The sequence below is a fragment of the Protopterus annectens genome, chromosome 7.part0, assembly GCF_019279795.1.
Source record: "Protopterus annectens isolate FY-2018-M chromosome 7.part0, PAN1.0, whole genome shotgun sequence".
Lineage (NCBI taxonomy): Eukaryota > Metazoa > Chordata > Ceratodontiformes > Protopteridae > Protopterus > Protopterus annectens.
Window position 1 is genome coordinate 662,229,976 of NC_056739.1, and position 25,848 is coordinate 662,255,823.

Sequence of the window (25,848 nt, forward strand, 5' to 3'; positions counted from 1 at the left end):
TGATTCTCAATGCAAGATGAAGTCCGTATACCAGGATATGGGGTTATTGCACACTGAGTGGACTCAGTGAACAGAATATAGACAGAGGAGTGATACAGCACCTGGCAGACCTAAGGCCCTACTATAGGGTACTTATAGTAGTAGCACATGATAATTATTTTCCAGCCACCTAGATACAAATTGTACAAATGGAAACTTAAGACAAAATGTTTCATTGGTTGTGTGACACCCCTGCACTGGCCCAATAGTCAAGGAGCCTCAATCCTCACCACTGGCAATAGTGGGGGATGTACACAATGGCAAGATTACAGGTACACAGACAGTAAAGTGCAATTTCCCTTAAGACCAAACAGGCATCACAGTCATTTTGGGGCTGGTTTCTCCCTCTTTCTCTAGATCCCAGTAAGACTCCCCATTAGCACAGCTATAGGGTTAAAATCTCAGCCGAGTGGCCAAGCTAAAACCTCCAGCACCCTCTTTGCCCAACCAGTGCTTCATGTCCTGGGAAGGCTGGCACAGGTTTGCTAGCTATGCCCCCTTCTGGCCAGACTATAAGGGTGTCCGACCTTACTGTGTAATGTTACTATTAATCCAAATGATAGTTTTGATGAAGACTTGCAAGGCTATTTAGGAGTGGCCTGTACAATGTCATCAAATACATATGCAAGTCCTCTAAGAGCTAACAGATGTCTCACAAATATCAACCACAAAGATAGGTTTAAATATATTTAATAATAAATAATAAAAGAACAAGACAATACTCAGAAAACAAACACAGTTACTTCAGAGTTCAAAATCACAGGAAATATTTTAAAACAACATTGCAAGACAGTCTCAAATAAATACAGAAAACATCTAAACTAATTGTTACTATATTCCTATGTATATCTAAGAGAGATACTATGGCCTAAGTCTTACTTACAGACAACATGCAGGCAGAAGTGCTGAGTGGTTGTTTCTAGGTTGAAGGCAAGATAGAAAATGCAAAGTCTCTCTCTGAGAGAGTTCTTAAATCAATTTCAAATATTACTGCTGGATTAGCTTGGATGACATCACTTTTTGTCACCCGACCTTAGTTCCCAAGCTAAACCAGAAACTAACATCTCTGTGTTAAAAATACATATCTCTCAGATGTGCATCTGCTAGGAAGTTATAAAGTAATAAAACACTTTACATTTTAAACCTAGTAATTAAAATTACTTTCAATACAATAGAAAAACTTCTAGCTGTAGACATTACAAAGACATGTGTTTGGAGCATTCATCGCTGGGCCTCCACTGAAAATTGGCTCGTTCCACATCGGACTTTCCCGGTTAACAAATGTTAAATAAATAAATAAATAACTAAATAAATAAAAGTGTGTCTGCTTGCTGCATTTAAACTAACTTTTATAGCACATCATAAAGCACTTCATTTCAACTTATTTTCTTGAAGTTTTGTAAGTTAATCTTCTATGTACCAGCAGGGTATGCTGTGGTTACATTCTTGAAGCTCAGTACATAACATACAGTTCTGTATAAATCATATCAATATTCACAAATTACATAGAATTATTTACAAAATTTCAGATAGCTGGCTGACAGTGTTGAAAGGTAAGAGGTATTTCGTTGTGGTATTAGACTCTTCAACAAGGTACTTGAAGCCAGTGAATTTTTCCTCTGTTGAAAAAGAAAAAGTGATGAACACAGTGCAGATTTTTTCCCAGAAATTGCTGTCATACAGAGGTACTAACTTTGTCAAACCTTTTGACTTGTTCATAGAAATATGGGGTGAACCTGATAAAATCTCCTCCACTGTCCAAAATCAAATGGCCTGATGAAGAAGTATAATTTGAACTTCGGGATCATGCATTCACATACCAGTTTAATTGGGAGAGGAGCATAACTTCAATAGCTTCTTTACTACTTCCATACAAACACTAGCAAGCCATTTATCCCCTGATGCTTCCCAACTGATCTTAAGTAACACCAACAACGTCATTCCTTCCCTTCAACTTCAACCCATACCCACCTCCTACATACAATCTCTCTTACAAAAACTTAAACCCACTACCCCCTCAGCAGATAAGCTTCCTGCTGAATTCCTTCAGGTAGCAGCAAAAGCTATAGCCTACCCTGTTTCGATCCTAATAAACAGATCCATAAAAGAAAGTGATTTTCCAGCAATCTGGAAGATATCACACATCATACCCTTACATAAAGGAGGCAAATCCACTGACCTCTCTAACTACCGCCCAATAGCACTATTATCTCCACTAGCTAAAATCATGGAAAAATGTATACACAAACAACTACTTAACCATCTCCTTCAAAATAACCTACTAGCAAACACTCAACATGGATTTAGACCCTCACATAGTACGACCACTGCACTACTTTCCTTTACTAACACAATAAACTGTAACCGTAATAATAACAAACTAACTGCTTCTCTTTTCCTAGACCTGTCAAAAGCCTTGACATGGTCAACCATAAACTTCTACTACACATACTAAACTCACTTGCCTTGGATTTTTCCTCCTTAACGTGGTTCTCATCCTACCTTGAAAACCGACAACAAGCAGTACTCTGGAAAAATTCTCTATCTGCTCTACTACCTATCTCCTTAGGAGTACCTCAAGGATCAATATTAGGCCCACTCTTATTCTCTATCTTTATTAATGATCTTCAATCATCTATCCATAACACTACCTGCATACAATATGCAGATGATTCTACCATCATCTGTACAGCTCCCACCCAATCTGAACTCCAGTCACTCACACAATCTACCTTTTCAACTGTTGAACAATGGTTCTCAAAATGATGTCTCCTTCTCAACTCCAAGAAAACAAAACTATTACTATTCTCACCTACCCACAAATCTCCTCAACTAAATTTTACTATTACTGCAGCTGACAATTCTCTTATCTCCCCAGACTCTACTACCAAACTGCTTGGTGTTACTATTGATAATAATCTTAACTATGATTGTCATATCAATAACACTATAAAAGCAGTAAATAAAAAGATAGGTTCACTGTACAGAATAAAACCCTTCCTTACTCCAGAAGCACGGACCACCTTAGCTCAATCACATCTTATCTCCACCCTACTGTATGCTTCCTCTATTTACACCAATCTCTAAAGGTAACCTGAAAAACTAACTACATCCTATCATAATATAGCCCGTTTTGCCACAGCATCCCAGTACAGAACTCACCACTGTAATAACTTAAAACAATTACAATGGTTAGAACTACCTAACAAGCTTATCTATCAACAACTCTTAATTACACATAACATTCTTTATCAACCAACAAAAACACCAGCTCTCAGTAACCTCCTTACTCCCTACAAAAACTTGAAACAGTTGCGATCTGCGAAAAGATACAAGTCACCACAACTAGAATTACAAATTCAGCAGGTAACTGTCTATTTTCAAACTCCATAGGAAAATATGGAATAACCTCCCCACACATTACCTCACTAGACTCCTTTCAACTTTTCAAAAACAACTTCTATTACATCTTAACAACTTCTGGCTCTGCTCCTGTACCAATCCAGACTAAATGACTTCTTCGCTCTTCAGCCATACCTCCCTACGTAAAAATCACTATCTTTCCCTGCTATTTCAAATGACTAAATTACTGTACTGTTCTAAAAAAAAAAAAAAAATATGAATATATAGCTTAGGCTATTTGTTTTTTACCTGTTTTTTTCGCTGTATTTTCTACTACACTAAAATGTATGCATTGTTGCTTAAATGTTTAACCTTGTTTTAATTGTGGAGCTTTTCTCCCCGGGCCTCCACTGAAAATGGAAATTATCCAGCTGGACTAGCCCGGTCAACAAATGTAAAATAAATAAATAAAATAAATGTGCCTCATCTTTTCATAAATAAAGAGGCACCCTGAGACTATACAGTCTTTTCAACATTTGGGCAGCTTTAAAATTGCATTTTCATAATAACTGGGAAAGTGGATGTGATTCCTTCAAGGAACTGGTTGCAAAATATGTGCTGAGTTTCAGGAATAAGCTTAGTAAGCTCATGGGGTTGGCACCAGAGCACCTACCTAAGAACAACAAAAGATTTGAGTGATGGGACAATGACAGCCCGTGAACAGACTGTCAAACAAAAGGTAATGGTACTTGTTTTTGCACATCATAAGCTGCAGGCAGCATGAGAGGGTACTTTCAGTGTCATGGGGGAGATGAAAGATATTAATTATGTGGTAGAATTCCATACAAGATGTAGAAACACAAATTTTGCCATGCCATAATGTGAAACCCTGCGAGAAAGATGTCAGTACTTAGTACCTGTAGAGGGTTATAAGAGGAAATGGAGGCAGAATGGGTAGTAGACTTCCTGAGAGAGGCTCACATTGATGCATTGGTGGATACAATAGTACAGTTACAGCAACTAATCCTTGTGTAGGTTCCAGAAATCTAAGCATTGCTACTAGATTGTGGAATATGACCACTACTATGTCAGAGTATTCCCAACTAAAAGCAGATCATATGGGCACAGGGACACAACCACTAATCAAAAGAGGGCACTAGCTAACCAGGCAGATTAAACGCTAGGCAAAAATGGGAAAACAGTCCTCTTCTGCTACCAAATTGCTGATTGCCTCTACAGACAGATGTGATAGTTTAACATAAAATGCTCTTTTACCCCTCATGTGAGCTCTAATAATGAGGCAGAAATACAAAAATTGGCATTAAAACAAAGCAAAGGGAATTGTTTCCATATGCAAACAATGAAAGGGTAAATGATGCTTGCAATTTTCTTTCAGGAGACATGCAGAATGTTGTATTAAGCTGAGTTAAATATGACCGATTCATCAAAGAATGCAGTAAAAAATGCAGAAAACCTTAATCATGTAAAATGTATACAATGTGATTGTTTTCAGTGGAAATGCAGCAGAACTGTTAAAAAGTGACTAGGCTACTTCTTTTAAAATGTAGCAAACTGTTTGCTACAAATGTTGCAAACAGTTGCTACAGTTTATACCCTGTCTGCATGGAGCACTACAGGATTTACAGGTTAGTTAAAAAAAGGTCTCCTTTCTAAACTGTAACAAGCTGCTTGCTAGAACTGTAGCAAACAGTTCTACAGTGTATACCCTGCCACATGGAGTGCTTAGGTGCTCATGTTTTAATTAAAAAAAAAAAAAAAAAAAAAGATTTTATTTTTACTTTTCAGCTGTTGCTAACTGCTTGCTACAATTATTCTGGTGAGGGGTGCGACTGGTGAATCATGGCACACTCATATATGCATTGTTGTATTGAATACATACCTCTTGGCTGTCTAGACTTTTGCAGAATGTCCAGATTTTAGTCCCATATTTTTGAGTTGTTTCTTATAAAATTGTAGTTTTCTGGCAAATCATGTCCATATCATTTAGGACTGAAGTCAGAAAACAGTGACAGACATTTGAGTTTCAGAATTCATATTTTTCCTAAATTCCATATTAATGCAAAGCCTGTTATTCTATCAACTTTCTAGTTTGCAAGATCAATATTTAAAAATTGCCCCTATTTTTTTAACCTTTGTCCCCCCATTATTTATGGCCTTGTCCAGATTTCTTGCTCTAGGAGCTTGAGAGGTATGATTGAGTGACAGATCCACCCAGTAACTAGCCATTAGGTAGGAGAAGCTAAGCAGACGCAGGGTAGTTTGGCATGATGGCAGTGGCTTGTGGTCGAAAAGGTAGTTCTACAGTATTAAAAAGGATACAGATCAGATAAATAGAGACAGGTCTCTTTAAACCAAAAAGCCAGGGTTTCTAGGTAAGAGAATTAGCAGTAACTTGTTCTTATTTAAAATTAAAGCAGGTTCAGCGAAGCTGTTAGGAAGTCCAGATGAGTCTGGACAACTTTGTTGTGGCTCTGATTGTGTTATAGATACTGTACAAGGCTGGAACAATTGAATGTGAGATAAGAGTCCAGAGTACTGCCTATATTTGCCACTCTCAATTCTGAGAGCTAAGAGCCTGGCCCTTACTTGTCTTGTATTAGAGGAAGTTTGGTAAAAAAAAAAAAAACATGATGAGAGACTCAAAAACTTGAGCTGGAATAATTGAGATACTATACAACTAATAAGTAATCGCTTTCTTAGACCTGTTCAAGTGGGTTTTATACTTCAGGAAAAATACTGTGTTTTTCAACAACTTTTTAGTTTCTACACTTGGTCATAAAGTGCATTTCTGAGAGATTGTCAACTGTAAAGATAATCTTAAGCACTTCTGTTGAGTTTAACCATGAGCAGAGCAGAACAGAATTAACTTTTATTTTATTGCAAGTTTGGCATTCATTACCATTTGTTCACTGGTTGTTTTTCTGATGAAAGTAAAGCATGATTTATGCTGTATACATAAAAAAATAGTTTTGAAAAAAAAAAAAAAAAGGTGTGGTCAGTGCTTAAAAGATCACATGTGATGGATGCAGTGACAACTCCTAATTTCTGATCACACCTACTATTGCCAGTGAGTATCTCCTCATGATCCATGAAGAGGCACAACGTTTGTCTGGTTTGTGTAGTGAGTTATTAGAGGGTCACTTGTAGGTGTACTGGTCCTGAGGACAAAGGATGACTATTGTTGAGAAAGCTTGATACCTCCACCAAGTGAACAGTGGTGATAGCTAAATCCAGGGTGCAGCCAAGCGCTAGTTCCTCATAAAAAACAGAGAATTGTGGTAGAGTTAGAAGCCCATCAGTCACCTTTACAAGCGTAGCCACCTAAGAATCCTAGTAATCCATATTATGGGGGAACCCCTCCATATGTACATGGACATTCCTAGCTCACACTGTAACAACTTTGAAAAAGTAAAGAAAAATAAGTTAGCAAGGGCAGGAGTTTCCTCAAAAAGTCAAGTCCTCAAGTTCCATGAATAGAATTTTTCCAGAGGTAAGACAATCCAAGCAGTTATTTGAATTAAAACATAATTTTAAAATATGACTTGACGCCAGAGGGGTAATTAGTAAGGAAACCATGATGAAGATTTTAGAAACTGACAATTTCAAAATTCATTTACAGGTAGTAATTAAGAAATAGATGTGTCTGGTGAACCCTTATGTTGCCAAAAGCTTTGTAAAACTAGTTGAAATATTTTTTATGACAATTTTTATAAAGAGGTTTCTAGTAAAGTTGTTGAAAAGGCAGTGAATAAATAAAAATGGATAATGCTTTCAACACTCTACTTTAAATGTGAAAAGAGGGAGACTGCTTTGCTAACTATGGTGAAGGAGTTACCAAAATAGAAACTTACACTGAACAACCATGAAGGAGTGTGCCAAGAAGAAAATAGGAAGTATGACAAGTGAATGTGCACCTCTTCAAATTAGCCTTTTGCTGCTGTGCTACTAAAAAACTAATGACTTGCATAATTAATTAGAGGGCCAGGAACTACAAGGGTTGCCAAATTCTGGTAGTATGGTCAGTCTGGCAAAGGCTTAGTATACTTGTGAAAGAGAGATTCTTTCATCAAAGTTAATAAAGGTTATGCATTTCCATGGAGGATGAAGATGGTATATGGTAGCCCATTTGGAAGTTCAGACCCAATTTGGAAAAGTCATGCACCCAAAGCTTATCATACCCTTTCTTAATTGTGATGCACTATTTTCAGTGTCTGTGGCAACAGTGGAAAGAAAAAGTAGCCAAGATCCTTGTACAAACTCTAAGATGCAGATTAAGCAAAACAACGTAGTGATCCATGTGGTAAGAACTTCTTGCCAAATCTACAGACTAAGGAGGAAAAAGGGGCACTAAGTCCTTGAGGTACTATGAGGATCTAATCTAAAAGAAAGTGTTAGTAAAGGTTTCTAAGAAGTGAAAATTTTGTCCATGTAGTACAGTCACTAACTTTCAGAAAGGTACCAGTTCTTCAGAACCTAATAAAGGGTAAGGTCCATAATGGGGAAGACAAGCAGAAGCTAAGGGAGAACCACAGACAGAAAGAGGGAAAGAAAGAGAATGCAGGGTTTCAAAACAAGATGCTAACAAAAGAAGTCCTGTGAGATAAGTTATGAGAAAAGTAGATAATAATGAAACACTGCCAACGGGTTATGAGCAATGAACTGTAGCTATGGAGTAGTGCTTATGCCAGACATAAAATCCATTTGTCTTTGACTGTGCATCTGCTATCTGCACTTAAAATTCAATAAAGTTTTCAGCTACTGATAGTGACAGGGTCAGATAAGATGCTAGATTTCTTCTATATGTTATTTGTCTGTTTAAACAAATGTATTCTGTTTATAGATTTTTCCAGAGTAGAGGGTTTCACTGGGATATGAATCTGTATCCAATCAGCATTTATCTGTTAAAGAAAGTTTGGTTTCTTTTTCTGTGTACATCACGTACCATTTCTTCTCCAAAGGAATAGGAGGTTCAAGAAAGTCGGATCTTTTATGGCTTGAGGCTAAACATCAATCTTCATGGAGGAGTTACTAAGAGGCTGAGTACAGAGAGAGGACTGTCAGTCTGTCCTGATAGCTGTCTTCCTGGCTTTTATGTAATAGTACCCATCTACCATTCCTCTGGCAGTCTACCAAATCTCAGTCTCTCTACTGCCTATCACAGACAGGACCTTTTCAGTTTTCAAGTGCCACACTGATCCTTACTCTGGGTCTCTTCAGCTGCTGATCTCAGATAAGAATCCCTTTTGGGTTTTATTTCCTACCTCTGCATTTTAGTCTCAGTGCTTGAATAGATCATTCAGCTGCTTTGATTATTTTTTTTCTGATTGGGTAATTGCATTTGCTTGGGAGTTTACCTTTTCCTGTAGTACAAGACTTAAACTGTTTATTATAAATTTATTCTTGATTTCTGTGGATTTTGATCCCTATAATGTGTTTTATGGCCATTGGGTAATGTTTAGCTGAGTTTCTGTACTAAGGCCATTTTATTCCAGTTCCTCCCATTGCCTTGTGCTTCCAGAGCCACAAGCTAATTGTGTCTGTTATTTCCATTGATTAAAAGTTTCATTTGATAGTTTTGACAGAAAAACTTACTGATTTTGCAGGTTTTCTTTAGGGTTATGATTATTTGAGGTGATTGAGCAGATTTATAGCATTTTAAATTATTTTTTCATTTGAATCATGCTTTTGGTGCCATTTTGTATGTTAAACATTTGTGACATGATTTGTTTCCATAAGTTTATGTTTTATTTCTTATCTAAGGCTGTTTTATGCTGCTTTTAATCATTTGGAGTTGAAATGAGCCTTTTTTATTAAAACTGGAGGGATTTTGTGATATGTAGCTTGTTCTTTAAACTGTGTTGCCAAAACTACTGTCTTTTTATTCAGTGCAGTATACAGAATAGTATCCCTGCAGAAAAAGGCTTCATATTGCCGTTTAGAGGAAAAAGGAAGGAGGACAAGAAGACCTGGTGGTGGAATGAAGAAGTACAGGAGAGTATACAGATCAAGAGGTTGGCGAAGAAGAAGTGGGATTGTCAAAGAGATGAAGAAAGTAGACAAGAGTATAAGGAGATGAGGTGCATGGCAAAGAGAGAGGTGGCAAAGGCTAAGGATAAGACGTATGAAGAGTTGTATAAAAGGTTGGACACTAAGGAGGGAGAAAAGGACCTGTACCGATTGGCTAGACAGAGGGACTGAGCTAGTAAAGATGTGCAGCAGGTAAGGGTGATAAAGGATAATGAGGGAAACGTACTCACAAGCGAGGAGAGTGTGTTGAGCAGATGGAAAGAGTACTTTGAGGGGTTGATGAATGAAGAGAATGAGAGGGAGGGAAGGTTGGATGATGTGCAGATAGTGAATCATAAAGTGCAGTGGATTAGCAAGGAGAAAGTAAGGATAGCTATGAAGAGGATGAAGAAAGGAAAGGCTGTTGGTCCAGATGACATACCTGTGGAAGCATGGAGGTGTTTAGGTGAAATGGCAGCGGAGTTTTTAACTAGATTGTTTAATGAAATCTTAGAAAGTGAGAGGATGCCTGAGGAATGGAGAAAAAGTGTTTTGGTACCGATTTTTAAGAATAAGGGTGATGTGCAGAGCTGTACTAACTACAGAGGGATTAAACTGATCAGTCGCAGCATGAAATTATGGGAAAGAGTAGTGGAAGCTAGGTTAAGAAGGGAGTTGATGATTAGTGATCAGCAATATGGTTTCATGCCAGGAAAGAGCACTACAGATGTAATGTTTGCTCTGAGAGTGTTGATGGAGAAGTACAGAGAAGGTCAGAAGGAGTTGCATTGTGTCTTTGTGGATTTAGAGAAAGCATATGACAGGGTGCCTAGAGAGGAATTTTGGTATTATATGAGGAGGTCAAGAGTGTCAGAGAAGTATGTAAGAGTGGTACAGGATATGTACGAGGGTAGTGTGACAGTGGTGAAGTCTGCAGTGGGAGTAACGTTTGCGTTTAAGGTGGAGATGGGATTACATCAAGGATCAGCTCTGAGCCCTTTCTTATTTGCAATGATGATGGACAGGTTGACAGACGAGATCAGACAGGAGTCCCCGTGGACTATTATGTTTGCAGATGAAATTGTGATCTGTAGTGAGAGTAGGGAACAGGTGGAGGAGACCCTGGAGAGGTGGAGATATGCTCTAGAGAGAAGAGGAATTAATTCAGCAGGACTAAGACAGAATATATGTGTGTGAATGAGAGGGAGGATAGAGGAATGGTGAGGATGCAGGAAGTAGAGGTGGCAAAGGTGGATGAGTTTAAGTACTTGGGATCAACAGTTCAGAGTAATGGTGAGTGTGGAAGAGAGGTGAAGAAGAGAGTACAGGCAGGATGAAGTGGGTGAAGAAGAGTGCCAGGAGTGATTTGTGACAGACGAGTACCAGTAAGAGTGAAAGGGAAGGTCTACAGGAGGGTAGTGAGACCAGCTATGTTATATGGGTTGGAGACAGTGGCACTGATAAAAAGGCAGGAGTCAAAGCTTGACGTGGCAGAGTTGAAGATGTTAAGATTTGCACTGGGTGTGATGAGGATGGACAGGATTAGGAATAAGTATATTAGAGGGTCAGCCCAGGCTGGAAGGTTTGGAGACAAAGCCAGAGAGGCAAGATTATGTTGGTTTGGACATGTGCTGAGGAGGGATGCAGAGTATATTGGGAAAAATATGCTAAGGATGAAGCTGCCAGGTAACAGGAAAAGAGGGAGGCCTTAGATAAGGTTTATGAATGTGGTGAGAGAGGACATGCAGATGGTTGGTGTGACACAGCAAGAGGCACAGGACAGCAAGAAATGGAAACAGCTGATCTGCTGTGGCAACCCCTAACAGGAGCAGCTGAAAGAAGAAGAAGAAGAAGAAGAAGAAGATTGCAGTTTAGAGGAAGAATTGTTGGATTTGTCCACTTTTACTGAGCTGACCATACAGTCATTCTTTGTTTTTTGCTCTGGCTCTAGCTATTTTTTGTCCCCTGACTTGAGGGACACATATGTTGTGCCCCTCCCACCATCTGTCCCTTGTGCACTTAAAAGACATAGAAGTAAATCAAGAAATATGCCTATGCTTATGACTTATGGCTTATGACTCTGCAGTAGCCTTGGGCAGGCTATTGGATGACTCACCCTTTATATCTAGGAGCTCTGGGGTGGTGTTAGTGCCACAACTGTGCATGACACACTTGTCCTCCAGGGCTGTATCACTGCCTTGTTCAGGTACGGGAGAACCAAACTATTTAGATGCAGGGGAAATCAGGAGTGCAGAATCTATTACCAGTATTAATATCTCTTACCCCTGGGGATTCTGCCACTAGTGTATGCAAAAAAGAGACAGAAGACCCGCCACATTGGAGGGCAACATTCTCCAAATGCATTTTCTCCTGAGGTGGAATCCAAGGCTGGATCCATTATTCTGGCCATAGATTATGTAGTCCAAATCTGGGTTATGACTAACACTGAATGTCTCAACCCTGTTCAATCACCCAAGTACCCTGATTTTGAAAAGGATCAGGAATATGAGGTTTGGGAAGTGTCAGAGTCTGATCATCAGTCAGTTTCCATTGAGGATGATGAAGTTCAGAAACCCAAACCGATGGCCTCTTTTTCCTAAATGCTGGCTAGATTTAGGGATATATGCAGTTGGGAGCAATCATTGGCTGCCCCCAAGATCAGCATGATCTCCTGGAGTTATGATCATTTGGAGAATGAAGCCCCAGATGTAGCAATTAAGAAAGCTTACAGTTCTCTACTGAACGAGTCTCTTCCTGAAAAAAAAATTGTTTAAGAAATTCAGTGTATACTCAACTATGCCTGGCCTCCAAGACACCTTCTCTATGGACTCTGCTTCTGCATCCCAAGTGACCTTTTCAATAAAATTATTAGATCTTCATCAAAACAAGTCTCACAAGCTAAACTATTGAACTGGCTAGAATCTCAGGGAAAGAAGCTAGTACAGTTCAGCATGGTGTTTTTTAAGGTGTTTAATTATCACTGTTTTACGTGGTTTGTGTTGAGAGGTATGTATGGTTTTGATGAGTTCATTGCATTATCTGTGGAGCAGAAAGACTATGTGAAATTAATTGTTTCCAATGTTTCTCAAGTGCCTAAATATACTTTTAAGAGTACTTTGGAGGGGTTGGATACTGTTTCTAGAAATGCAGCAACGTCAGTGGTCATAAGGAGGTATGCTTGGTTGCATAACCACAATTTATTTGGCTGAGTTAAGATAAGATTTTGACTGCTCTTCTTGATGCTGATTATGTCTTTGGTACAGTTGCTAATACAATTCTTCACAATGGGATGACAGAAGTAAACAGATGTAAGGGGTGTCTAAAATGTTTTATATTTCCAAATTTTCCTCCAATAAGCAAGATAATTTTTGGTGGCCCAACAAACAGAAATCTCAGCTGAACAAAAAAACAAAACACCAAAAGGAAATGGCAGGATAAGAACTCTACCAAGAGGGTTCCTTTCCCAAAATGGATATCCCCCATCCCAACCTATGACTTTGCTGAGGCTGGGTACCTGTCATTCCCAAGTTCCTTTACACATGCTCTATGGCAAAACTTACTTTTCAACAAGGCAGCCTGGCCCTCACTGGTTTCTGATAAATGGGTGCTCAGTATTGTTAGCAGATGTTACAGGTGGCAGTGGAAGGACCAACTCTCTCCAACTGTGTGGTGGTTCCCCTCATCTGGGAGACCAGACTTTATTTCCCCTATACTCCAACACATGCTGGATGCAGGGGTCATATAGCCAGTCCCTTCTTTGGAGAGAATGAAACTTTTCTACTCCAGAATTTTCATGGTCCCCAAAAAATGCTGTTGTGGAGACCAGTGTGTTGGACCTGTCCTTTATGAATACTTTTGTCAAGGTCCTCAGGTTCAAGATACTCACCCTACATACAATGCTTTCTGGTCTGCTAGACCACTGCTTCATGGTGACCCTGAACTTGAAGGATGGGTATCAGCATATCCCCATTGCTTTTTACTTTGTGAAGTTATCTCAGATTTCTTGTGTCTGCTTCTCACTATCAGTTCTCTGCACTGTCCTTTGTGCTATCCAGTGCACCCTGAATGTTTATAAAATGCCTTGTTCTAGTTTTGGCCCACTGCTAGACTCTTGGCATTCACATCTTTTCTTACTTGGAAGATTTGCTTATCTGTGCAGTCTGCATCAAGGTGTTTGATGTTGTACTCTCCCATTTAGAATTAAGGCTGAACCTTTGGAAGTTATGCTGACACCATTGCAAAGACTCGTCTTCCTGGGGTGCTTAATAGATACTGACAAACGAATAGTCTTTCTTCCCAAATACAAGGTCTAGTCCCACTGGACAATGTTTCAAGAATTCTCCAGAAGGAGCAAGAGTATTTCTAAAAAATATTGATGGCATCTATGATTCTCATGAGACAGGCTGGTGGTATCTTGATCACATGATACCACTAGCCCATCTCCACATGAAGAAAATTCAGTGGTATGTTCAAAATGGTTGTGTCCAGTACTTAAATTCCCTGGATTCCATTTGTTGGTTTTTCCCTTCATCAGATAAGAGTTTCAGGGTTAGCACAGATGAAATTCAATCCAATACTTCTCTTCTCACCTATTCTGATGCAGTCTGTCCAGACAGACAGATTTGTCCAAATTCGCTTGGGAAGCTGTGTCTATAACAGTGTAAGTACAGACCACTTGAAGAGCTAAAAGGTACATAGAAGCACTTCAGTATCAAGGAAATGATGGTGAGCCATGCCTTGAAAATCCTTCAACTATGGACTCCTCGGAGGTCCTGTTATTGTGGTTATGGACAATACCAGTGTGATGCCATACCTCAACAAACAAAGAGGTACAACACCATGCCCTAAATACCAGTTGGCATTGATGGCCTGGGAGCTGGCTTTACAGCATTCTCTGACCCTTCAGGCATCATACATCCCATCAAAGCAAAGGGTTGTGTTAGACAGACTGACCACATCATGGACAGACCCGCATAAGGGGCAGCTCAAGGCAGTGGTGTTCCAGAATCTAGCCCAGAAATGGAAAATACCTCAAATAGATCTTTTCCCCTTGTTTCAAAGCACACATCTAGAGAAGTTCTGTTCCAAACATCCTTGCAGCCATGCTTGGAGGATAGATGCACTCATGTTCCCTTGGAGAAGAATGTTATTGTATGTATGTCCACCATTTCCACTGATTCATAAGGTACTTCTGAAGTTTTAGATAGCCATGCCAAAGATCATTGTGGTGACCCTCTGTTGGCCCAGGCAATCTTGGTTCTCCCTTTTAATGGTATTGGCCATGGGTAATTACCACAGGCATCTTCAGACTCTGAATTTGTTCACATGGTTTTGGGGGTGGCTGGTGCATCCCAGTTGGAGAAATGTCAACTGATAGCCTGGATTGTTCTGTATTGACTATGTTTAGGTACATGTTTCATGAGGATGTGCAGCAGGTGTGAAAGGAGGTCAGAAAACCTGCTATTAAAAATCTTATGTTTACAAATGGATGATGTTTTCTTTGTGGTGCCTAAGCAGAAACAGAGGGTGCCTTGAGGTTAGCATCCCTCTGATTTTGAAATAGTTGTGTGAGCTAATTTAGGATGGCTGACCATATGCATCCATTAAGGTGCATTTAGTGGCTATTTCTGCTTGTCTTGCTAGTGGATTCCCCTCTTTCCTCATCTCTTTTGGGAAAACAGTTCATGAAAGGAGTATTAAATATTAGACCCTCTTGCAAGCAAATTCCTCCTTAGTGGAATCTCAACTATGATCTGGAAAAAATTGACATTACCAACTTTCGAACCTGCCAGTCAAGCTGGTCTGATCTCAATTGAAAAACTATTTTGCTTATTGCTCTGAAATCTGCAAGGTGAGTCTCTGAGCTGCAATTTCTCATGGTGGGACAACCTTACCTTATTTTTCACAGGGATAGTGATGTATTATGCACTAACCCCTTTTTTCATGCCAAATGTGGCCTCTGAATTTACTCTCAATCATTCTATAAAACTTCCTGTGGTCTTTCCAGAACTCAAGAAGAAGGAAGAGAGGATACTTCACACTTTGGATGTGCACCAGCAGCTCAGGTTCTACCTTAACAGAATGAAACCATACTTGAAGGCTGAAAGGCTTTTAATTTCCTACACAAGGGCAAAGAAGGGTCATCTTGTCTCTCCATAAACCATTTCTTGTTGGTTGTCCTCTGATATTGAGTTTTGTTACACCCACCATGGGAACGCAATTCCAGACAAGTTAAAGGTGCATTTTACCAGGGCCTTCTCATCTTTAGTGGAATATTAAAGGACTAGACTCTAGAAGTATTCTACAGGCAGCAACTTGGTCATCAGTCCATACCCTTATGAAGCACTCTAGGCTAGATGCCTTTTCTAGATCCAGAGCAGACTTCACTAGTACCATTCTCCAGGGGCTCCTGGATCCTTACCCTTCCTCTTCCCAGATTGAGTAAGGTCTGAGACTCTATCCGAATTTCAGTAAGGCGGTGAGTTTGAATATAGTAAAGTTGCATAAGTCCTACTTACCTGTGACAGTTGATGTTCTTAAAACACATTCTCTTACTGGCAGTACACACCCACCATCCCCCCTTTTTGGATGTACACATTTTGTTGTTGGGTTTGCCATTGAGCTATGCTCAGCAGCCTTTATTATTGTGTGTGTCCATGCGTGCATGTGTGTCTGTGAGCATGTGTGTGTTCCCGGCCCACTCACACATGTGCATGGGTCCACATGCGCATGTGTCCACATGTGTGTATGTGTGTGTCTGTGCACATGTGTTTTTTTTGTTTGGAACAGTAGGTGTTCAAAAAGCTTGCATTTCCATCTTCTGTTCCTGCTGGAGTCTCAAAAACTGAAAGGTTCCTGTCTGTGGGTCTGTAAGACAGTCCCTGTACTGCCAGGGAATTTGTCCATCACACCCACAGACAGGCAGTGGGAGGGACTTTCAGGTCTTGTAGAGTGCCAGAGGAAGGATATCAGGGCACTACTACCCAAATGCCATGAAGGCAGTGTGTCCTACGAACATCTTTGGTTACAGGTAAGAAGGAGTTATGCAACTGTACTTTATTGAGGACACTGATCTTTTTAGATTATGAACCTCTGAGGTCTCTCAAGTTGAATAATATGCTTAAATACATGCATGCTAAAGGGTACATTATATTCAATAATAGATCTAATGAAATATGAGTTGATGGCAATTAAGAAAAGTGGAGGGCCAGAAACAACTATTTATAGTTGATGTCTTCAAGAAAAAAATACTTATTTGTTTTTATGTTGATTTTACTGTCTTTTGCACTTATTTGCTGTCTGCTTGCAGCATGCTGTCAGTCATGACACCAACCTCATACATCATAAGCCTTCTTATGATAAGATATTTAAAAAGTCCCTGCCTAAACCATAAAGGACTCCTAGAAGAATGTTTATTATACAGGTTAAAGGTTCTCTGTTTCTATATTGAAATGTTCTATGTCAGCTCATATACCTTTCTCTTGATTGTATTAAGCTACTCATCCTGAATGTATGAAAGATATCTCCAGTGTAACCCACCATAAGTTGTAAAAGCCTCTCAGTTTCTATATTGTAAATTGTTTTCAGTGATACAAGATTGTAATATTTGTATATGTTTGTACACAAGTCTACTGTATTTCCAAGTCTATAGGAATTGTATAATTGAAACTAAATACCTTATTGTAACCTTGCTAATTGTTTTTGGAGCTTTTCTCCCCAGGACTCCATTGAAAATGGGTTATTTTGGCCCAATGGACTATCCTGGTAAACCAACTGCAAATAAATAAAATAAATAAATAAATACAGGACACCCATTTTCACACTAACAGGAAAACAATATACACAGATACTACAGAAAAAAAACAGCTACAAAAGGGGTCTCTCAAATGGCAAGCCAAAGTTCTTAAGGCAGTAAGGCTGAGACAATTTTTCTAGAAATGCGTTAGTCATAGGTGGCCTCATAACTAAATGCAGTATTACCAGGCTGCACAAAGACAGAGGGACAGTTAGCCAACTCCCAGGTACCAGAATCTGCTGTGTCACTGGGGCCCTCAAATCACTTCTCAGCCTTTTGGCTAAGATCAAGGGTAGTGTAGTGTAGTATCATGTCCCTTCTCCCTAATAAACATATATGGCCATTTCACAAATAGGAATGAATGACTTGAGACCTATGCCCTTTGATAATATAGAGAGGGACATGATAGCATTCACAAAATATGCATTTGAAACTGGTATGAAACTAGTTTTGAGCAGTACCCTGCCTTAACCAAGAATGATGGCCTGCACCACTGTCCTCATGGTGTCCTTATATTTGTCAGAACATTGTCCTCCCCACTGTGCTTCTTTTAGGGAAGGTCAGTCTCCTTAAAATTACCCACATAACCAATCAAAATCAAAACTATATAAAGGTAGCACTGCTCAATGCTAGAAGTCTAAACAAGAAGTTGCATTACTTACAGGCATTCCTGACTCTTGAAAACAAAGACGTCTGCATACATATTGATATATGAATTGAGAACAGCAATAGCACCCCACACTGTAGGGTTTCAATGCTTACTTCTTTTTTAGACTAAATGCAGAAAATTATGGTTTTACTAGAGGGGACATGTTTGTATTCCTAAGAAGCCATCTCACCTTCAGTCTTGTAAGCCTGGGCAATGACCTTGAACACTTCCATATTCCTTTTCATGGTAAACGCTCCAGGGATCTAAACCTTATCATCACAATGAACAAAACATGTTGGTGGGATAGGTTCCTGACCCAGAGACTCCCCATACTCTGGAATAGACTGCCCATACATATCAAGCAGAGCATCTCATTGGCCCTCTTCAAAAGGGTCCTTGATGATTGGATGGGAGATAGGAAATTCACCCCAGGGATCATGTCAGTCGCCCTGCTAGACAGGGGCCTAGAGAAGTAAATATTGTGGGAAGAAATATCCAGGGAATTGTTATGGCTAGGCTTGCATAGGCCCTAGGGCCGATAGCCTAGTACCAACCTATGAACCTATGAACAGGGCTCTGAAGCATATCATAGTGAACCATCATACTCCTTCCATGTTACCTGCAGCCTATGAAGTATGTCTATACAAACATGACATCCCAGCATAACATACTTGACATCCCTGTCTACACAAACATGTCATCCCTTCTTTTTGAGCCAAACACTATTGTTTTGTGAGACATCAACTGCCCCTCCATTAACTGGGAAACCTACACTACCCCAAATAAATGCACTCAAAGATTCCTGGACTTCATTAATGCCACCTCTCTGGGCCAAATGGTTCAAGTCCCATTTAGGAGATCAGAAACATAGGACACAGTTTTCACAAATATAGCGACCCTATGCTCAACACCTAGAATCACCACATCACTTGCAAAATCTAACCACTGTTTGTTATCATTCACCATGAGAACAAAATATAACTTGCCACAAAACTCTTCTGTGTTTAGAGACCACTCTAAGGCAAACCTAATCTAAGCTAACAGATGAAGTACCAAATGTGGTCTGTATACCAGAACGCTAGGAGTAATAAACAAACATTTATTTAAAAATATTAACTGCTTTTGTCTACAATGTGTAAGACATCATCAGAAGTTCTGGTGAAGTTTTACACATTATAGACAAAAGCGCTTAACATGAAGATATAGGATATTTGCTAGGGGGCAAATGCAACTCTCAGTTTACTCCTCCCTCTCTCTCTCTCTCTCTCTCTCTTCCCTAACTTCCCCAACTTATTAGCCTACCCACACCACCCCCTCTGATCATATCTGAGCAAGTACTGAATGCTCTGTCCAAATCCAAAAACACTATCTCCATAGGTCCTGATGATACACCAGGCTACCTTGTTATCAGCACTGCACACTGTCTAGTAGACACACTACTAAGCCTATTGCACCTTAGTTTCTCCAGTCTTATCTGCAAAGCAATAAAACATATTATTATGGAACGTTTGGACCCAAGCCATTTTCGGCAGATCTTGCTTCCTGAACCTGGTGGGCTTCTTTAAGAAAGCTGCTGATGTATTAGAGTCAGGCAGATTAGTTTAGACTACTTATCTGTACCTGGCTAAGATCTGTGATACGATCCCAAATTCTGGCATTATTGGTAAGCTAATCAAACTAAATGCAAATCTCCTATATTATCTGCTGGAATTGGATGGGAAACCAGAAATTCATCCCTGGTTTGGCACCTACTTCTCTAATGCAAACAGGTAACCTGTAAATGGTTCATCTCCCAGGCCCATGATTACACTTACCAAGGGTATCAGAACTTGTCAGAGATTTGGGATGCATGGCTAGGCTTAAAAAGGCCCTTGTGGTCATTAGCCTAGTTAACACCTATGAACCTATTACAAATTGGCTAAAAGACAGAATTCAATCTGTTAGTTTGGGAGGCATTCTGCCATCAAAAAGTATTTAACAGTGGCATTCCTCAGGGGTCAGTTTTGGAACCACTTAGTATTTACCTGTCTGATATCAAGGCTGACATCTAGGACCTGTGAATGACCAAGTTCACAGATGGCTGCAAACTTGGAGCTATTATTAACTCCTTGTCTGACTTTCAGCTTCTTCAGGAGGAGATAACATATACCATAAATGGTGACTGGACCATTGCCTAAAACTAAATTCCAAGAAACACAGCATTGTGTCTTTGGCAAAACTGGGCACCCATGGTGACACCCCTTTGGAAGTTGACTTGGTCATTAGAGACCTAGACATTTTAGTTGATAAAAAACTATCTTTGGATCATCCCTGTACCTAGAAAGACTAATCACCACCTTTTTTTCTTCCAGATTTAAGGAAGTTACCTCCCCTCTCTATTCTTTCCTCATCAAGCCTATAACAGAATACAATAGCCCCTTTGGTTTGTACTTGTCTAAGAATATGACCAAACTTGATAGATTTCAGAGATTCCTCACTAGAGATAATCAAGGGTATGTGTTCTTTAAACTCTATGCTATTTTAACCATAGCATTCTAATATTATATTACAGCTGATTTACTTTAAGCATAGGCGGTGGTTATATTTTTGGTATGCTACAGTGGTCTAAATGGTTGGAGCATTATTGAAAAGACAGGAAAAAAAAATGCAACAGTACTGGAATGATACAGCTGGCTACGTGTGTGTGTGCATGTGTGTGTGTGTCTGTGTGTGTGTGTGTGTGTGTGTGTGTGTGTGTGTGTATGTGTGTGTGTGTGTGTGTGTATGTACAAATCATCCGGGACAATTTTTACTTACTGCTGGTAACACAGCACTTCACGGCCTTGGTGTTTGAGAAAAGTGGCTAAGGAATGCCAGATATTATAATGCTGGTCTGCAGTGGCTCAGTGTAAAGCTTATTTAGATTTGACTGGGTCTGACTGATGTTGGCTACTACTTAAGGCATTTACATAATGCCCTTACTTGGCAAACCCTTACATATTTGATATAGCATTCTTTAGCTATGTCAAGAATCTAAGTGGCAAGTCTCAGATCTGCTCGGAGTTAGTGCAGAATGGTACAAAATACATTGAACCAACCGATATCGCCAACATCCTGGCAGACAGGTTTAGCGCAAACTTCACCCCCCTCTCACCCCCAAAAGGGCCCATAACCATACCAGAAAAATGTAGAACCCCTGAAATCACAGACACTCAGGTTAAAACAGCCCTCTCCAAAGCCAAAAATGCAGCATCAATGGGACCGGATGCTTTCCCAGGTTGCGTCCTACACAAGCTCAAAGATGAACTAGCCTCTCACCTAAACACACTGTTCAAACTTAGCCTCTCCACATGTTATGTACCCATAGAGTGGCACACAGCAATGTTTATTCCGATCCACAAAGGTGGAGCCACAACAGACCCCGGGAACTATCGCCCTATATGCCTGACTAGCTTGGTCTGCAAGGCTATGGAGCGCATCATAATGGAACTCATTAATAGAGACATTGGGAACCTCCAAACAATGGACCCTACCCAGTTCAGCTTTGTTAAGGGCAGATCATGCCTCCTAAACCTGGTGGACTTCTTTGAGACAGTTACCAAGGCTATAGACGAGGGAAACGTGGTACACACAGCCTACCAAACCTCGCAAAGGCCTTCAACACCATTCCCCATTCTGCTATTATAGACAAGCTCACCAGCCTGAACATAAAACCCTACATCACAAGATGGGTTGCCAACTGGCTCACGGACAGAACACACATGGTAAGAGTTGCGGGAGCTAGGTCTGACTCTAAAGCAGTTACAAGTGGAGTTCCCCAGGGCTCAGTCCTAGGACCCCTCCTGTTCGGCATATACATCTCAGAGGTACAGGCAAGCAAAGGAGGACTATGGTTGACCAAGTTCACAGACGACTGCAAACTAAGGGCTATAATTGACTCTCTGGCTGACACAGACATCCTCCAAAAGAGTCTCACTGAGACGGATACCTGGTATCAAAATCATGGTCTCAAGCTAAATGCCAAAAAAGTGCACAGTCGTCCCCTTTGGAAAAAACAAAGTACCCACAAACTACCACATAGGTGGTAGCGCCCTAAATACGGAAGACGTAATAAGGGATTTGGGGACCCAAGTAGATAGTAATCTCTCCTTTGATATCACATTGTCAAAGTGATTAGAAAATCCTTCTGCATGGCCCACCTTATCACAAAAGGGTTCGCATCCAGATCAAAAGAGGTCATTGTGCCCCTCTACTCATCGCTCATCAGACCCATCATAGAGTACAATGCCCCATTTGGGATGTATCTTACAAGACACCTGCAACAGCTGTAAAGATACAGAAGTACCTCACCAAGAGGATCACTGGCCTCAAACAGATGCCCTATGCATCTCGACTGAAGAAACTCCAGCTGTATTTGGTTGCATACTGCCTACTCAGAGGTGATCTCTGCCTGACATACAAGGCCATGTCCAACCCAGAACTGATGGACATGATCCACCTAAAGAAAAGCTTATCCGCTCGAGCCACACGCTCTAGGGATCTAAACCTCACAACAACAATAAATAGGACATGCTGGAGGGATAGATTCCTGTCCAAGAGACTTCCCATGCTTTGGAACAAGATTCCAATCTACATTAGGCAGAGCTCCTTGCTAACACTCTTCAAGAGAAACCTTGATGAGTGGATGGGAAACACAAAGTTTACCCTGGGGATCACTTCAGTGGCTCTGCTGGAATGAGGCACAAGGAAGTAATCGAAGGGGGTGGCGAAAGCCAACACATTCTGGCTAGGCTTATAAATGCCTTCGGGCAGATAGCCTAGTACCTACCTATGAACCTATGAACCTATTATTTTGAGGTAGTGGGATGGATATTGAGACAATCACCTCTGTACTTCACATATAAATTGACAGCAATGGTATGGATCCTGAGAACATATTCCTTGTCCGTTATAGAACTATTAATTAATGAGGAATTACTTCATCCTGATTGTCATATTATGATGTGTTGAGAGTATGTGTAGTGAAAAATTAAATGGATACCTGTCTGGCTGATTTGCTTTATTGTCTGCAAAAGTGGATTTTAGATATGAGTGACAACTTTGTATGACTAAAGAAATTAAGTGTTCCTCATCCCACTGTCAGTTATTCAGATGAGTGGTCAAGGAGAATTTCACTGCAAATAGAATTCTATGCTTTTGGTTGATGTGTACTTCCTGTGCAAATGCTTAGAACAGTAGCATTCCACCCTCTTCTGAATTAACAGAGACCAGAAAATGAGGTACCATTAATCTGACTCTTTCAGTATGTTAAACACAAAGCAATTATCACTGATTGCTTTGACATACTGTTATTCAGTTTTCTTGGTCCACTGTACCTCTAGCCAGGTTCCCAAATCATGATATACTTTTGCAGGATAAAGAACTAATAATAATAATAATAATAATAATAATAATAATAATAACAACAGCAAATCTTTCTCTATACCCAAATCCATTAAATATGCTGTCTTTGGCATTGTACCATTTCCCAACTTTTTGATTTGGTATACCCTTAGCTGTACCATATTTAGAGCTCAGTGACATGGGAGCAGAGCCTTAACAGTGAACAAGAGGTCACAGCACTCAAGCCAAAACACATTTAAAACCATTGATTTTTATCCATTTGTTGCAGAAGTCAAACAAGTTGACATGCAAGTAAGGTCACTGAAGTGAGTAGGAAAATACCAGCCATTAGAAAAACAAAACAGATTCTTAGTAGTGCAGCTGGGACATATTGGAAGTATTCATTTCATCTACATCATTGCACTTCACTACCGTCTCAGCTGTTTATTTTTCTGTCAGCCAAAGATGTTATACCCAAATTAAAAATGGCAGTCCTTTTTTTTTGTTTTTTGGTGAAAAAGTTATCTTTATTGATCTATCCTTTAGCTTAGCATCTGATGACAATCATATTGCAAGACAGCTAATGCCCTCATGTTATTGCAGTCATTTTACAAGTAATGCAAAAACTCTTAAAAATATCAATCAGGACAAAAATCATAAACATTTATCCATATACACTGAAAAAAATACAAGAAATCCAAGTCCTACTTTATGGAAAAAAGTTCTTAATGTAACGTTTTAGGATCAGAAACAGGTTTTATCTTCAATTTCCATAATTAAAAAGTTTTTATTTAAATTCATCATTTGTATTATATTTAAAGTATTGTATTTAAAAGGTTATCACATGAAACAGGTGAAGCATCATTATCAAGATTTTGAAGTAAATTATTAAAAATATAGAAACAGATCTTAGAGTCAGTCCATTTGAGCTAAAAGTAAATTGCCAACAGTCCTGAATACATATCTATTTCCTACTAAACTACACTGAAAAATGTATTGTAACCATTCATTTTAATTATCCAGGTATTTCCTGTCAGACATGTAGATGTGTTTAGCAGGAAACCTCCTGACATGGGGCTATTTTAAATCACTATCTGAAACTTAATAACGTCTCTGATCTTTAGGTTTAGTGGAAAGAAATTAAATACAATCCCAGTTATTGTAATAGCAGTAAGGTATTCCCAGTGTTAGTTCACTGTGCAGCTATTCAACTCCTAAGCTGCAATGTGGCACTGGGATTTCCCTCATGTCATATTACACCATCCCTGATTAATTTAACTAGTGTGCTAACATGCCATAAAAGGCCATAGCCATGTTGCCACTGCAGTTACGCTTTTATTGCCTAGACTACTGTATACTTCCCCCTCAATTCATTAACTTATACTCTGCTCAACTCTCATGCTATAGCAAAGGAGCCAAATTTACCAAAAGGAAACCCAACATGATTCACCACTGCACAGCCCTCAGACAATTAAACTGGCTAGAACTTCCAAATTTCTATTGCCCATAGAATACTGTACCAGTCCCCTGAAACACAAGCCACCAACTTCTTCTTCTGGCTTTTCCCAGTTAGGGGTCACCACAGCGGATCACCTGTCTGCTCATGATTGGCAGTGGAGTTTTACAGTGTCGAGTTGCCAGCCCGGTGCCCAACCTTCCACAGAAGGCACACACATGCACGCACTCACATCTAGGGCCAATTTAGAGTGTCCAATCCACCTACAGCATGTCTTTGGGAGGAAACCGGAGCACCCGGAAGAAACCCACACGACTACAGGGAGGACATGCAGAATCCACACAGAAGGCACCCCAGCCGAGGATCAAACCGGAGAACCTCTTGCTGTGAGGCGGCAATGCTAACCACTGCACCACCGTGGCCGCCCTGAAACACGAGCCACCAACAATCTGTTAAAATGGTGCAACCAGCAAGGGTGTCAAAAAAGCTATGCTGGGTTGAGACATGAAAAGCAAATAATTCTGAAGATGCCATGTTTGCTGTAAAGATATCTGCATTGTGGAGTAGGATTCCAGCAATCATAAAACAAACCACCAATCTGTCCTTATTCAAAACCAGTCTCGGACTTCACCTAACTCATGGCTCTATGCCTGTTGTGTACAGTCAGGATTATATTTTTACTATGTCCTCATCGATTCACTAGATGCATTTATATAATCCTTCTACTTGCCATTCTATGCCTTGAGCCAGGCTTATGTAACTGCTGATTCACCTTCATCTAATATGAGGTCTGCATATTTCTCAGTAATTATGTATATCAGTCATCAATTTGCCATAAATTCTCATAATGTCAAAGAGATAGTCTGCTGAACAAAGCACCATATTTTGCTTGTGTTTGTGATAATCAAACACCCTTATCCTGTCACTGTTAATCAGTGTAAATACATAATCTATTATTTTACTTAGTAACGTAATATAATAATTTGCATGTATGTAATGGAGCTTTTGTCCCATAGCCTCTGCTGAAAATGGGATTATTCCCAGTTGCATTTTCTTGGTTAACAAAAGCAAAAGGATAAATAAACTAAATAAAAAAAATAAAAATAAAAAATCATCATTCCTAGTCATACTGTCCTGCTTAATTGATATAACTGTATATATAATGCATTGCACTGCACT